Source organism: Macaca nemestrina, chromosome 4 (genome assembly GCF_043159975.1).
Source record: "Macaca nemestrina isolate mMacNem1 chromosome 4, mMacNem.hap1, whole genome shotgun sequence".
Lineage (NCBI taxonomy): Eukaryota > Metazoa > Chordata > Mammalia > Primates > Cercopithecidae > Macaca > Macaca nemestrina.
The window spans coordinates 19,787,835-19,803,981 of NC_092128.1; the positions used below are offsets into that span (position 1 = coordinate 19,787,835).

Consider the following 16,147-nt stretch of genomic DNA (forward strand, 5'->3'; position numbering starts at 1 on the left):
ACAGGTTTCTTTTTTATAATGTTTAATTTTTGTGGGTACATAGTAGGTATATATATTTATGGGGCACATGATATCTCATACACAGGGATACAATGTGTAATAATCACATCAGGGTAAATGGGGATAGTCATCACCTTGAGCATTTATCCTTCATGTTAAAAACAATCCAGTTATATTTTTTGTTATTTTAAAATGTACAACTAAATTATCATTATTCTTTTTTTATTTTTTGAGACAGGGTCTTGCTCTATTGCCCAGGCTGGAGTGTAGTAATATGATCACAGCTCACTGTAGTCTTGAACTCCAGGGCTCAAGGGATCCTCCTGTTTGTCTTCTGAGTAGCTGGAACTACAGCCCTGCAACGCTGTGCCTGGCTATTTTTATTTTTAGCATCTGTTGTGCTATCAAACACTAGACCTTATTCATTCTTTCTATTTTCTTGTACCCATTAACCACCCCCACAGCATGCCCCACCCGTATCCTTTCTAGCCTCTAGTAAACCATCATTCTACTCTCTATCTCCATGAGTTCAAGTGTTTTAACTTCTAGCTCCCACAAATAAGTAAGAACATGTGAAGTTTGTCTTCCTGTGCCTGGCTTATTTCACTTAACATAATGACCTCCAGTTCCATCCGTGCTGTTGCAAATGACAGGATCTCATTCTTTTTAAGGCTAAATTGTCCTCTATTGTGCGTATGTACCACATTTTCTTTATCCATTTGTCTGCTGATGGACACTTAGGCTGCTTTCAAATTTCGGCTATTGTAAATAGTGCTTCAATTAACAGAAGTGTGCAGATGTCTCTTTGATAAACTGATTTCCTTTCTTTTGGGCATATACCTAGCAGTGAGATTGCTGGATCACATGGTCATCCTATTTTTAGTATTTTGAGGAACTTCCAAACTGTTCTCCATAGTGGTTGTGATAATTTACATTCCCACCAACAGTGTACGAGGGTCCTTTTTCTCCATATCCTCTCCAGCATTCGTTGTTGCCTGTCTTTTGCATAAAAGCCACTTTAAGGGGGTGAGATGATCTCTCACTCTAATTTTAATTTGCATTTCTCTGATGATCAATGATGTTGAGCACCTTTTCTTATACCCATTGGTCATTTGTATGTCTTCTTTTAAGAAATATCTATTCAGATCTTTTGCCCATTTTCAAATTGGATTATTACTTTTTTTCCCTATCGAGTTGTTTGAGCGCCTTCTTTTTTTTTTTTTTTTTTTTTTTTTGAGATGGAGTCATGCTCTGTTGCCCAGGCTAGAGTGCAGTGGCACCATCTTGGCTCACTGCAACCTCTGCCTCCCAGGTGCAAGTGATTCTTCTGCCTCAGCCTCCCGAGTAGCTGGGACTATAGGCATGTGCCACCACCCCCCGCTAATTTTTGTATTTTTAGTAGATACGGGTAAGGGAGGAGACCACCCCTCATATTGTCTTATGCCCAATTTCTGCCTCCAAAGAAAGAAGATGTAAAAACTAAAAGGCAGAAGTGAAATCCACAAGCAGACAGCCCGGTGCCACACCCTGGGCCTGGTAGTTAAAGACTAATCCCTGACCTAATCAGTTATGTTATCTATAGATTACAGACATTGTATAGAAAAGCACTGTGAAAATCCCTGTCCTATTCTGTTTTGTTCTAATTACCAGTGCATGCAGCCCCCAGTCATGTACCTCCAGCTTGCTCAATTGATCACGACCCTCTCATGCGGAGCCCCATTAGAGTTGTGAGCCCTTAAAAGGAACAGGAATTGCTCACTCAGGGAGCTTGGCTCTTGAGACAGGACTCTTGCTGATGCTCCCGGCCAAATAAACCCCTTCCTTCTTTAACTCCATGTCTGAGGGGTTTTGTCTGCGGCTTGTCCTGCTACATGGGGTTTCACCATATTGACCAGGCTGGTCTCAAACTCCTGACCTCATGATCCACCCACCTCAGTCTCCCGAATTGCTGGGATTACAGGCATGAGCCACCAAGCCTGGACCTGAACTCCTTCTATATTCTGGTTATTAATCCCTTGTCAGATGGGTAGTTGGCAAATATCTTCTCTGTTCTGTAGGTTGTCACTTCTCTTTGTTGATTGTTTCCTTTGCTGTGCAGAAGCTTTTTTCACTTGATGTGATCCCATTTGTCCATTTTTGCTTCAGTTGCCTGTGCTTATGGTTTTTACTCAAGAAATCTTTGCCCACACCAATGTCCTGGAGAGTTTCCCCAATGTTTTCTTGTAGTAGTTTCTTTGTCTGAGGTCTTAGATTTAAGTCTTTAATCCATTTTGATTTGATTTTTGTATAAGGTGAGAGATGGGAATCTAGTTTCATTCTTCTGCATGTGGATATCCAGTTTTCCCAGTACCAGTTTTTAAAGAGACTGTCCTTTCCCCAGTAGATGTTCTTGGCACTTTTGCCAAAAATGAGTTCACTGTAGATGTATGGATTTATTTCTGGGTTCTCTATTGTGCTCCATTGGTCTACATGTCTGTTTTTATGCCAGTACCATGCTGTTTTGGTTACTATAGCTCTGGGGTATATTTAGAGGCCAGGTACTGCGAGTCCTCCAGTTTTGTTCTTTTCTCTCAAGATAGCTTTGGCCATTCTGGGTCTTTTGTAGTTCCACATAAATTTAAGGATTTTTTTTTTCTATTTCTGTGCAGAATGTCATTAGTATTTTGCTAGGGACTGCATTGAATTTGTAGATTACTTTGGGTAGTTTGGACATTTTAACAATATTGATTCCTCGAACCAATGAACATGGCATATCTTTCCATTTTTGTGCGTGTCCTCTTCAATTTCTTGCATCAATGTTTTATAGGTTTTATTGTAGAGATATTTCACTACTTAATTCCTAGGTATTTCATTTTATTTGTAGTTAATGGAATTACTTTTTTGATTTCATTTTCAGTTTGCTTGCTGTTGGCATGTAGAAATGGTACTGGTGCAACTTTATTGAATTTATGAGTTCTAACAGTTTTTTTTTTTTTTGGTGGAGTCTTTAGGTTTTTCCAAATATAAGAGCATATCATCTGCAGACAAGGATGATTTGACTTATTCTTTTCTACTTTGGATGCCCTTTATTTCTCTCTTATCTGATTGTTCTAGCTAGGTATTCCAGTACTATGTCGAAAAACTGGTGAAAGTGGGCATCCTTGTCTTGTTCTAGATCGTAGAGGAAAGGTTTTCCATTTTAGCCATTCAATATGATACTAGCTGTGGGTCTGTCATATATAGCTTTTATTGTGTTGAGGTGTGTTCCTTCTATACCCAGTTTTTTTAGTTTTTTTTTTTTAATCATGAAGGGATATTGAATTTTATGAAATTCTTTTCACTGTCAGTTGAAGTAGTCACATGGTTTTTGTCCTTCATTCTGTTGATATGATGTATCCCATTGATTGATTTGCATCTATTGAACCATCCTTGCATTCCTGGGATAAATCCCACTTGGTCATAATGAATGATCTTTTCAATGTGTTGTTAAATTTTGTTTACTGGTATTTGGTTGAGGATTTTTCCATCCATGTTCATCAGAGATATTGGCCTGTAGTTTTCTTTTTTTGATGTGTCTTTGTCTGGTTTTGGTATCAAGGTAATACTGGCCTCATAGAATGAGTTTGGAAAGATTCCCTCCTCTTCTCTTTTTTGAAATAGTTTGAATAGGACTGGTATTATTTCTTCTTTAAATATTTGGTAAAATTTAGTAGTGAAGCTATTGGGTCCTGGGCTTTTCTTTGCTAGGAGAATTTTTATTATGGCTTCGATTCTGTTACTTATTATTGGTCTGTTTAGGTTTTGGATTTCTTCCTGGTTCAATTTTGGTAGGTCATATGCATCTAGGAATTTGTCAATTTCTTTAGGTTTTTTGGCTTGTTGCTCACAGTAGCCTCTATGATCCTCTGAATTTCAAGTCCAGGTTTCTTACCTGCATATATTACGTAGTGGGGACATCTGAGCTTTTAATGTACCCATCACCTGAATAGTGAATATTGTACCCAATAGTAATTTTTCAACCCTCACTCCACTCCCTCAAAAATAGCTTTATTATACAAAGAAACCCACCTATTTAAAATGTACATTGCTATGAGAGTTGGCAAATGTATACAGTCATGTAATGACTACCAAATACATGTACATTAATGATATCCTCAGTCCTTTCCCAAAAGGACCTATCACCATTTACTCAGGGACAGTACACTAGGGAATACCCAACTATTTTGAGGATTATGAGACACAGGGTTTTAGTTAATATTTATACACAGAGACCCAAATGTCATCCTGGTTTCCTTTGTTGGAGTTGGCGGACGAGGTAATAAATGCAGTCCTGGCCAAAGTTCATCTTACTGTGGATTCACTGGGTCCCCAAGACCATTGGGTGGTCATTTCTCCTTCCAGGAACCTATGCCAGTAATCACCTACTTCCAGTCTTTTGGTTATACCAGAAGAAAATATCTTTTCTTCAGCTACTCTTAGATAGATGTATAATGATTATTAATAAAAGTCTAAATTTAACTTTTCATGAGCATCCTTCTTGATGTCTTTATGCATATACAGACAAATGTATATGCACAAATGAAATCACATGTGTCTTAGTCCATTTTGTTCTGCTATAACAGAATACCTGTGATTGGGTAATTTATAATGAACAGAAAGTTATTATCTCACAGTTCTGAAGGCTGGGAAGACAAAAATCTTGCTGAGTTCTCCCATGAAGGAAGGCAGAAGAGCAAGACAGAGCAAACCCGCTCTCCAAAGCCCTTTTCATAGTGGCATTAATCCATTCGTGGGGGCTGAACCCTCATAATCTACACACCTCCCAAAAGATCCTACCTTTTAACAATGTTGCAGTGGAGATTAAGTTTCCAACATAAGAGTTTTGGAGGATATATTCAAACTATAACAACAACACAAAGTTATTTTGTAACCTACTTTTAAGACTTATCAGTATGTCTTATAAATGTTTCTAAAGTGTTTTTAGTTTCCTATTGTTGCTGTGACAAGTTATCACAAATTTAGTGGCTTAAAACAACACAAATTTATCTTACAGTTCTATAGGTCAGAAGTCTGAAAATGGGTCTAACTGGGCCAAAGTCATATTGTTGGCAGGACTGCAGTCCTTTCTGGAAACTCCAGGGGAGAATCCACTTCCTTTCCCTTTCCAGCTTCTAGAGGAAGCCTACATTGCTTGGTTCATGGCTTTCTTCCTCCATCTTCAAAGCCAGCAGCTTCAGCTGAGTCATTCTCATGCTGCCATGACTTTGGTTCTCCCTCTTCCGAGGACCTCTGTGATTACACCACGTCTGCCTGGATAACCCAGGATAACTGTCCCATTTTAAGGCCAGTTTATTAGCAACTTTAGTTCTGTCTGAAACCTTAATTCCCCCTTGCCATGTAGTTGCATGTATTTTAAGGTTCCAGGGATTTGCATATGGACATATTTGTGGGACCATTATTCTGCCTAACACAGTCATTAAATGTAAATCTACCTCACCATTTTTTAATGATTGCAAAGTATTATTATTTTTTGAAATAGGGTCTCACTCTGTCACCCAGTCTGGAGGGCAGTGGTGTGATCACAGATCTCACTGCAGCCTTGACTTCCTGGACTCAAGCAATCCTCCCACCTCAGCCCTCTGAGTAACCAGGACTACAAGCCTGGGCCACCATGCCCAGCTAATTTTTAATGTTTTTGTAGCAATAGAGTCTCACTATGTTGCCCAGACTGGTTTTGAATTCCTGGGCTCAGGCAATCCTCCTGCCTTGACCTCTCAAAGTGTTGGGATCACAGGCATGAGCCATTGTGCCCAGCTTATGATTGCAAAATATTATATTTTATAGATGCACCTGTATTTATGTAACCAACATCTTGTAGCTGGATATTCACATATTAGTTCACCTAACAAATATTCACTGGATACCTACCATATTGCATGTTAGATGCTAGGGATATATTTGGGAACAATCATTTATGTTGTTTCCCTTTTACACTACTATAAACAATATTTTAATCATCAGGTTTGTGCCTATATCTTTATGCATATATCTCCAACTATTTCCTTAGAATACATTCCTAGATTTGGAAATGATGGATCAAAGGATAGTCTACATTTTGATACATTTGTCATACTGCTTGCCAAGCAAAGGTAGTATCTATTTATTTTCTAATACTTGGTGCATGAGAGTTTTCTCTACTCTTTTCCCGCTGGTTATTCTCAAATTTTTAACATTTACCCAGTACAGAAGTGACAAAATTTATAGTTGCATATCTTTGCTTTCTAGTGAGACTGACTATATTTTAAAAATATCATCCTTATCCTGGAGATTGAATATTTTGTCATATGTTTATCAAAAATTTTAAGTAAATTCCTAGGTACAAATGCCTTAGTCATACAAGAAGGAAGAGGCACTTATAAGAAACATTTTAAGGCCAGGAGTGGTGGCTCATGCCTGTAATCCTAGCACTTCGGAAGGCTGAGGCAGGAGGATTGCTTGAGGAGTTCAAGACTAGCCTGGGCAACATGGTGAAACCCCATCTCTACCAAAAATACAAAAATTAGCCAGGCATGGTGGCACACACCTGCGGTCCCAGCTACTCAGGAGGCTAAGGTGGGTGGATGGTTTGAGCCCAGGAGGCAGAGGTTGCAGTGAGCCATGACTGTGCCACTGCACTCCAGCCTGGGTGACAGAGCCAGACTTCGTCTCAAAAAAAAAAAAAAAAAAAAAAAAAAAAGAAAAGAAAAGACAGAAATAACAAAAGAAAGAAAGAAAGAAAGATTTTAAAAATCAATATGGACCCTAGCTTTCCTCAGAAGAATGAATGATTCCAAGTCTAGGGTAGAAAAGGAACAAGATGAGTCAGAGACAACTTGCGTCAGAGAGCAAGGAAATTATCAGACTGATGGAGTCATGTCAAAAGTCATAGGAAGCCAGGCACGGTGGCTGCTGTTGGGTACCTGCTTTGGAAGGCATTTGAATGATTCCATCTAAACACATCCTTATCTTTTTCTCACTGAAATAAAATGATCAGGGTAAAGAATTATTCTTTTCTTCTTGAGACAGAGTCTTGCTCTGTCACCCAAGCAGGAGTGCAGTGGCATGATCATAGCTTGTAGTAGCCTCGAACTCCTGGGCTCAAGCGATCCTCCCATCGCAGCCTCCTGAGTAGCTAGGACTACACACATCTGCCACCATGTAAGGGCAATAATTTTTATTTCTTTTTTTTTTTTAGAGATGGCATTTTGCTATGCTGCCCAGGATGGTCTTGAATTCCTGGGCTCAAGTGATCCTCCCACCTCAGTCTTTCAAAGCCCTGGGTTACAGGCATGAGCCACTGTGTCTGGCTGGTAAAGGAATATTAAAGATTCCTTTGTTCTTAGGTTACATTAAAAAGTACAATGTAGGCCGGACACAGTGGCTCATGCCTGTAATCCCAGCACTTTGGGAGGCCGAGGTGGGCAGATCACCTGAGGTCAAGAGTTTGTGACCAGCCTGGCCAACATGGTGAAACCCCATCTCTACTAAACATACAAAAATTAGCTGGGTGTGGTGGCATATGCCTGCAGTCCCAGCCACTCGGGAGGCTGAGGCAGAAGAATTGCTTGAACCCAGGAGGTGGAGGTTGCAGTGAGCCAAGATCATGCCACTGCACTCCAGCCTGGGTGACAGAGCGAGACTCTGTCTCAAAATACAAACAAACAAACAAAAACAACAACAATGTGGAGCCAGGCACGGGGGTGCGCACCTGTGGTCCCAGCAGGCACGGGGGTGCGCACCTGTGGTCCCAGCAGGCACGGGGGTGCGCACCTGTGGTCCCAGCAGGCACGGGGGTGCGCACCTGTGGTCCCAGCAGGCACGGGGGTGCGCACCTGTGGTCCCAGCAGGCAGGGGGTGCGCACCTGTGGTTCCAGCAGGCATGGGGGTGCGCATCTGTGGTCCCAGCAGGCATGGGGGTGCGCACCTGTGGTCCCAGCTACTCAGGAGGCTGGCGTGGGAGGAAACTTCGCATCCAGGAGTTAGAGTCCAGCCTGGGCAACACAGCAAGACTCCATTCTCTAAAAACAAAGTTCACAGGACAGGAGTGGGTGTGAAGATTGTTTGGCAAGAGGAAAAGAGTTCTGGAAATTAGTTGCACGACAATGTGACTTTATTAAAACAACAAGGAGATATAACCTCATGCCTGTTAAGATGGCTACTATCAAAAAGACAAGAGATAATACGTGTTGGCAAGGATATGGGCAAAAGGGAACCTTTGTACACTGTTGCTAGAAGCCATTATGGAAAACATTATGGAGATTGCTCCACAAATTAATAATAGAACTGCCATATAATCCAGCAAGCCCATTTCTGGGTATATATCTGAAAGAAATGAAATCAGTATGTCAAAAAGGCATCTGCACTCCCATGTTCATTGGCAGCATTATTCACAATAGCCAAGACACGGAAACAACCTAAGTGTCCATTGGTAGATGAATGGATACATTGTTATATATATACATATACACATGCACACATGTACATATAGAGACACAATAGACTATTATTCAGTCACAAAAAGAAAATCTTGCTATTTGCAATTACATTATTCGTAATAGCCAAGAATAAACCTTGAGGGCATGATGCTAAGTGAGATATGTCAGACAGAGAAAGACAAATACTATATAATCTTACTTATATGTCAAATTTAAAAAAGATGAACTCACAGAAAGAGTAAAATAGTGGCTGCAGGGGCTAAGAGGTAGGGGATATGGGGAGATGTTGGTCAAAGGATAAAAACTTTGTCATAAGATGAGTAAGTTCTGGAGATTTAATGTAGCATAGTGACATTATTTGATAATAATGTATACTTGAAATTTGCTAAGAGACTAGATCTCAAGCATTCTCATCACAGAGACACACACACCTGGTAACTAGGTAAGGCAATAGATGTGTTAACTAACTTGATTGTGGTAATTATTTCACAATATAGACATATATAACATAATCACTTTGTACACCTTAGTTTTATACAATTGTATTTGTCAATTATACCTCATAAAGCTAGGGGAAAAAAGAATATGGTGAAAGAAAAATTAATAACCTTAAAAAGTCTTCATTAAGAGCTACTTCTTATTGTAACTTTTTTTCTTTTTTTTTTTTTTTTTTTTTTTTTTGAGACGGAGTCTCGCTCTGTCGCCCAGGCTGGAGTGCAGTGGCCTGATCTCAGCTCACTGCAAGCTCCGCCTCCCGGGTTCACGCCATTCTCCTGCCTCAGCCTCCCGAGTAGCTGGGACTACAGGCACCCGCCACCTCGCCCGGCTAGTTTTTTGTAGTTTTAGTAGAGACGGGGTTTCACTGTGTTCACCAGGATGGTCTCGATCTCCTGACCTCGTGATCCACCCGTCTCGGCCTCCCAAAGTGCTGGGATTACAGGCTTGAGCCACCGCGCCCGGCCTTTTTTTTTTTTTTTTTTTTTTTTGAGATGGAGTTGCGCTCTTGTCACCCAGGCTGGAGTGCAGTGGTGCGATCTCAGCTCACTGCAACCTTCGCCTCCTGGGTTCAAGCCATTCTCCCGCCTCAGCCTCCCAAGTAGCTGAGATTATAGGCACCCACAACCATCCCCAGCTAATTATTGTATTTTTAGTAGAGACAGGGTTTCGCCACGTTGACCAGGCTGGTCTCGAACTCCCGACCTCAGATGATCCACCTGCCTCCGCCTTCCAAAGTGCTGGGATTACGGGTGTGAGCCGCTGCTCCTGGCCTAACTTCTTCATTTTTTTAAGACAAGGTTTTTGTCTGTTTACCCATGCTAGAGTGCAGTGGTGCCATCATAGCTCATTGTAGCCTCAAATTCCTGGGCTCAAGCAGTCCTCCTACCTGGGCTTCCCAAAGTGCTGGGAATTACAGTTGTGAGCCACCGCGCCTGGCCTATAACTCCTCAGGTTACTTGATAGCCTTATGCAGTTTTACAACATGCGCTAAACACAAATGAAGGGCAGATAAAAACATTATATTTAAAAACCCAATGTGAATGTACTTTACACCACTGAACTGTATACTTAAAAATGGCTAAGATGGGCCGGGCTCATGCCTGTAATCCCAGCACTTTGGGAATCCAAGGCGGGCAGATCACCTGAGGTCAGGAGTTCAAGACCAGCCTGGCCAATATGGTGAAACCCTGTCTCTACTAAAAATACAAACATTAGCCAGGCGTGGTGTCACGTGCCTATAGCCCCATCTACTCGGGAGGCTGAGGCAGAAGAATCACTTGAACCCAGGAGGCAGAGGTTGCAGCAAGCCAAGATCATGCCACTGCACTCCAGCCTGGGTGACAGAGCGAGATTCTGTCTCAAAAAAAAAAAAAAAAAAAAAAAAGGCTAAGATGGGATTCTGGAAGAAATAAGAGTGTGATGTGAGTGTGCAGAGGCAAAAGAAATCAAGGAATTATGCAACCATGAAGCCAATGCTTAGTCTCAGACATCAGAGGCTTAAAGAAAGGGATCGATTAAAACCTAAAAAGGAAGAAAAGAAAGAATCCAACATACTAAAGGAAAGAGAAGTTCCTCAACACCCTTCCTGCTTATTTTTCCAATATAATACACAGCTGGGCCACCTTACCACATCCTTGTTGACACCAACTTTATCAACTTTTCCATTAAAGCCAAATCAGACTCAGTGCAGTCAATGATGAACTGTCTGTAGGCCAAGTGTATCCCTTATATAACTGATTGTGTAATGGCTGAAATTGAGAAATTGGGGCAGAAGTATTGAGTGGCTCTAAGAGATCTCCACGGATCCAAGGTTTGAATGATTACCATGCACACACAAAGGAACCGATGCAGATGACTGCTTAGTACAGAGAGAAACTCAGCACAAATGTTGCATTGTGGCCACGGTTGACCAGGACCTTAAAAGAAGAATCTCCAAGATTCCAGGAGTTCCAATCATGTACATTTCTAACCATAGATACAACATCCAATGAATGCTAGATGATTATGAAGTCCCTGGGTTCTAATTCTTACAAGACAAAGTTTCCCTGCCTTTCTTTTCTTTTCTTTTTTTTTTAAGAGATATTAAATGCTTTTATTTTCAATATTAAAAATCAGTATTTTAAATATTAAAATGGCGCTAATTTTAACAAAATGGCAGAAAAAAACCCCAAGGTACAATCTACAGGGAAACTCATCTTGACGCCCCCACCCCCCGCAACACACAGACCTGACTAGGCCCCAGTTGTGGGTGCCCAGCAGAGCTCCCAGTCACATCCATGTCCACACATACACACTCATGACAGGCTGGGGACTGGCCCAGGAGCAGGTACCAAAATAGTTTTAGAAACAACTGTCCAGTTCAGGCGCTAGAAAAATACTCTTTCCAAAGTGAGGGGAAAGGAGAGTGTATGTGGAGCGGGAGGTGGCACAAGGTGCTGGGCCCCACCTGTCCTCTTCCTTAGGCAGCAGGCCCCCAGGGCAGCCAAATGCCTGCAGGAGGGCTCAGTTCTGGCCCAAGTCCCAGGCCCACACTCTGGGGCTGGTGCTGCTCCAGGGCCCTCCCTGCCTTTCTTTGACCAATTTTCCTCTTGTTACCAGTTTCCTCTGCCTTTCTTTGACCACTTTTCTCTTGCTGCCAGTTCATTGAACATGTAATAGCATGAATTATTATTCTATTAACCCATTTGCTCTATTATGAGCTGAGTATGAATAATTATGCTCACTTTTTTTTATGCTGCTTTGAAATTGATATTTTGTCTCATTTAAAAATTTTAAGGCTGGGTGCAGTGGCTCACACCTGTAATCCCAGCACTTTGGGAGGCCAAGGTAGTTGGATCACTTGAGGTCGGGAGTTTGAGACCAGCCTGGCCAACATGGTGAAACCCTGTCTCTACTAAAAATACAAAAAATTAGCCGGAGGTGGTGGCAGGTGCCTGTAATCTCAGCTACTCGGGAGGCTGAGGCAGGAGAATCACTTGAACCCAGGTGGCAGAGGTTGCAGTGAGCCGAGATCATACCATCGCACTCCAGCCTGGGCAACAAGTGTGAAACCCTGTCTCCAAAAAAAAAAAAAAAATTTAAATGATAGTCAAGGTACAAAATCTCAGGAAGGATACGTTTTATACTTTGAGTTCTGTTGTACAGTATGGTGAATACAGTTAATAATAGAGTGTTTTTTTTTTTTTTTTTTTTGAGACGGAGTTTTGCTCTTGTTGCCCAGGCTAAAGTACAATGGCGCAATCTCGGCTCACCGCAACCTCTGACTCCCGGGTTCAAGCGATTCTCCTGCATCAGCCTCCCAAGTAGCTGGGATTACAGGCATGCACCACCATGCCCGGCTGATTTTGTATTTTTTAGTAGAGATGGGGTTTCTCCATTTTGGTCAGGCTGGTCTCGAACTCCCAACCTCAGGTGATCCGCCCACCTCGGCCTCCCAAAGTGCTGGGATTACAGGTGTGAGCCACCGTGCCTGGCCTAATAATAGAGTGTTATACATTTCACAGTTGCAAAGAGTAAATTTCAAATGTTCTCATCACAAAAATATTAAGTATTTGAAGTGATGGTTATGTTAACTAGCTTGATTTTGTTATTCCACATTGTACCCAACAATTATGACATCGCTCTGTGACCCATAAACTTATACAATTATAAATTGTTAATTTACAATAAAAATAATTTGTTGCAAATAATGGTTAAGATGGTAACTTTTATGTTATGTGTATTTTAGCACAATTTAAAACATTTTTTTACAGTTCACAGGAGCCAGTTTAAAGGAACTCTTGCCGGACAGCTCAAACATCAAAATAAATAATGTTTGCAATTAATTGATACATATAAAATATGTAACACGCCATGGTTTCAAGGCTCATAATCCCAGCAAGCAGGCAGATTGTTTGAGCCTAGGAGTTCCAGACCAGCCTGGGCAACATGGTGAAACCCTGTCTCTACCAAAAATACCAAAATTAGCCAGTTTCATAACCCAGTCTCAAAATAAATAAATAGATAAAAAATTTTAAATACAATTTTAAAATTAAAAATAAATAAATACAAATTTAAAAAATCTCCATGGTTTCATGATACTTAAAAAAAAAAAAAAAGAAAACCTTGTTGGTTACTATAGAAGGTTGCTAGGGCCCTTGTTTATTTTTTTGAAAACTGATAAAAGAATTTTTCTTCCTCTCACCTTCCCTGTATAAACTGATTTTGAGAGTAATCAAATAGTTCAATGAGAAAGTTCTTCTTTACAGAATTTCAGTCAAAAAACAGATAACGAATGGCAGAATTAGGAACTATTTTGCAACCCTAAATAAAAGAAGGCCTCTCAGCATGATGATCACAGCTGCTCCAACAGTTAAATGAAAGGTTGAAGGCGAGCTTTGCAATGGAGGGATCAGAGGGAGCCGACTGATTCTTAGCACCACCTAAGAAGCATAAAGTAACTGAACTTGAGTCTACTCAGCCTTTACATCTAATTACCAGTGTAAAGGCAATTTGAGTTACATAGGAACATGTTCAACAATCCTACATGGTATCAGCCAACCAAATTTGTAACATGGAGCATTCTACAACACAAATGACTCAGTTTCTCCAACAAATCAATGGCTTGGGAGAACAGTGGGGAAAGTATAGCCATTAAAAAAATAAGTGGGCCGGGTGTGGTGCCTCATGCCTGTAATCCCAGCACTTTAGGAGGCTGAAGCAGACAAATCACGAGGTTAGGAGTTCGAGACCAGCCTGGCCAACATGGTGAAACCTCGTCCCCACTAAAAATACAAAAAATTAGCTGGGCGTGGTGGTGGGTGCCTGTAATCCCAGCTACTCGGGAGGCTGAGGCAGGAGACTTGCTTGAACCTGGGAGGTGGAGGTTGCAGTGAGCCAAGATCACACCATTGCACCTCTGGCCTGGGCAACAGTGCGAGATTCTGTTTCGGAAAAAAAAAAAAAGTGTAGGCCAGGTACAGTGGCTCACACCTATAACGCCAGCACACTGGGAGGCTGAGGCGGGGAGGATCACTTGCAGCCAGGAGTTTAAGACCACACTGGCCAACACAGCGAGATCTCATCTCCAACTTAAAAAAAAAAGTGTAAGGGATACAATAGCTAAATGTAGTGTTGTACTTAGTTTGAATCCTAATTCTAGTAAACCATTTTGGAGACAATTGGAAAAATGTGAATAAAGACTAGGTATTAGATGATATGAAGAAATTATTTTGCTAGATATAAAGATTTCTTTTTTTTTTTTTGCAGCCTGGGCAACATGGTTCTACCAAAAAAAGTAACAAAAATTAGCCAGGTGTGGTGGCACATGTCCATAGTCCCAGCTACTCCGGAGGTAGAGGTGGCAGGATCGTTTGGGCCTGGGAGGCGGAAGTTTCAGTGACCCAAGATTGTGTAACTGCACTCCAGCCTGGGCAACAGAACGAGACCCTGTCTCAAAAACAAAACAAAACAAAACAAAACAAATTTTTTTGATGATACAAATAACGTGTTGATTGTAGAAAAATCAGAAAATACAGAATACAGAAAGAAGAATATACAATACCCAGTTCCATCATTTGAAGATAATCATTGTTCTTATATTTAGGAGCGTTTCCTTCTAGTTACATATTTATAAACTTAGTTTTGTTTTACCTCAGTTGCACAGGATTGGGTTGGTCATACTCTCTGGCTCAAGATGACACTCTCTCACCAGTGGCCCTCTTTTATTTAACTATTTATAGTTTTTTTAAATTGTATGTTTATTTATAGTTTATTAAGGAATAAACCCCTGTGGCTCATCATCTACATGAAAACTAGAATCTGATAATAATCTAATATGGTATGATGAATCCTGATGATTATCTATGTGGCCTCCTCTCCATCTCAGCCGCTCCTCCCCAACTTGGTAACCACCATGCTGACTAGAGTTCATCATTCCCCTGCTTTCCTTCTGAGTGTATATGTTAGCTGTCTTTTACTTATAAAAGGTTACTGCTCTAAGAAATATATTGTTGCAAGAAACTGTAGTTCATTTATTCTATATAATATTCCTTTGTGGCTTTACTACAATTTATTTATCCATTCTCCTGTGAACGGATATTTGGGTTGTTTCTAGGTTTTCCTGGGAACAGTTCTGACAGGTAGTTAAATTTCATACTTCAAATTTCATCTTAAGATACACTACTTCCATGCCATATGCCACCTTTTCTTTTTATTTCCATAGGTTTTTGAGGAACAGGTGGTGTTTAGTTACATGAGTAAGTTCTTTAGTTGTGATTTGTGAGATTTTGGTGCACCCTTCTCCTGAACAGTATATACTCAATTTGTGGTCTTTTATCCCTCACCCCCTTCCCACCCTTTCCCCCTGAGTCCCCAAGGTCTATTGTGTCATTCTTATGCCTTTTGCATCCTCATAGCTTAGCCCCCACTTATGAGTGAGAACATATGATATTTGGTTTTCCATTCCTGAATTACTTCACTTAGAATAATCATCTCCAATCCCATCCAGGTTGCTCCAAATGCCATTAATTAATTCCTTTTCATGGCAGAGTAGTATTCTATGATACCACAGTTTCTTTATCCGCCTGTTGATTGATGGGCATTTGGGTTGGTTCCACATTTTTGCAATTATGATTTGTGCTGCTATAAACATGCGTGTGCAAGTGTCTTTTTCATACAATGACTTCTTTTCCTCTGGGTAGATACCCAGTAGTGGGATTGCTGGATCAAATGGTAGTTGTACTTTTAGTTCTTTAAGGGATCTCCACGGTTTTCCATAGTGGTTGGACTAGTTTACATTCTCACCAGCAGTGTAGAAGTGTTCCCTTTTTACTGCATCCACACTAACATCTATTATTTTTTGATTTTTAAATTATGGCCATTCTTGCAGGAGTGAGGTGGCATCACATTGTGGTTTTGGTTTGCATTTCCTTGATCATTAGTGATATTGAGCATTTTTTCATGTTTGTTGGCGGTTTGTATATCTTCTTTTGAGAATTGTCTATTTATGTCCTTAGCCTAGGGTTTTCTTTTTTTTTTTTTTTTTGAGATGGAGATTTGCTCTTTTGCCCAGGCTACAGTGCAATGGTGCGATCTCAGCTCACTGCAACCTCTACCTCCTGGGTTCAAGTGATTCTTGTGCCTCAGCCTCCCGAGTAGCTGAGATTATAGGTGCCTGCCATCACGCCTGGCTAATTTCTGTATTTTTTAGTAGAGAC

At 40.8% G+C, this 16,147-nt stretch overlaps 1 pseudogene; it reads left to right on the forward strand.

The window, feature by feature from the left end:
- Positions 1-10,328: 10,328 nt before the first annotated feature.
- LOC105471437 (rRNA-processing protein FCF1 homolog pseudogene) lies at positions 10,329-11,081 on the forward strand (annotated as a pseudogene).
- Positions 11,082-16,147: the final 5,066 nt, after the last annotated feature.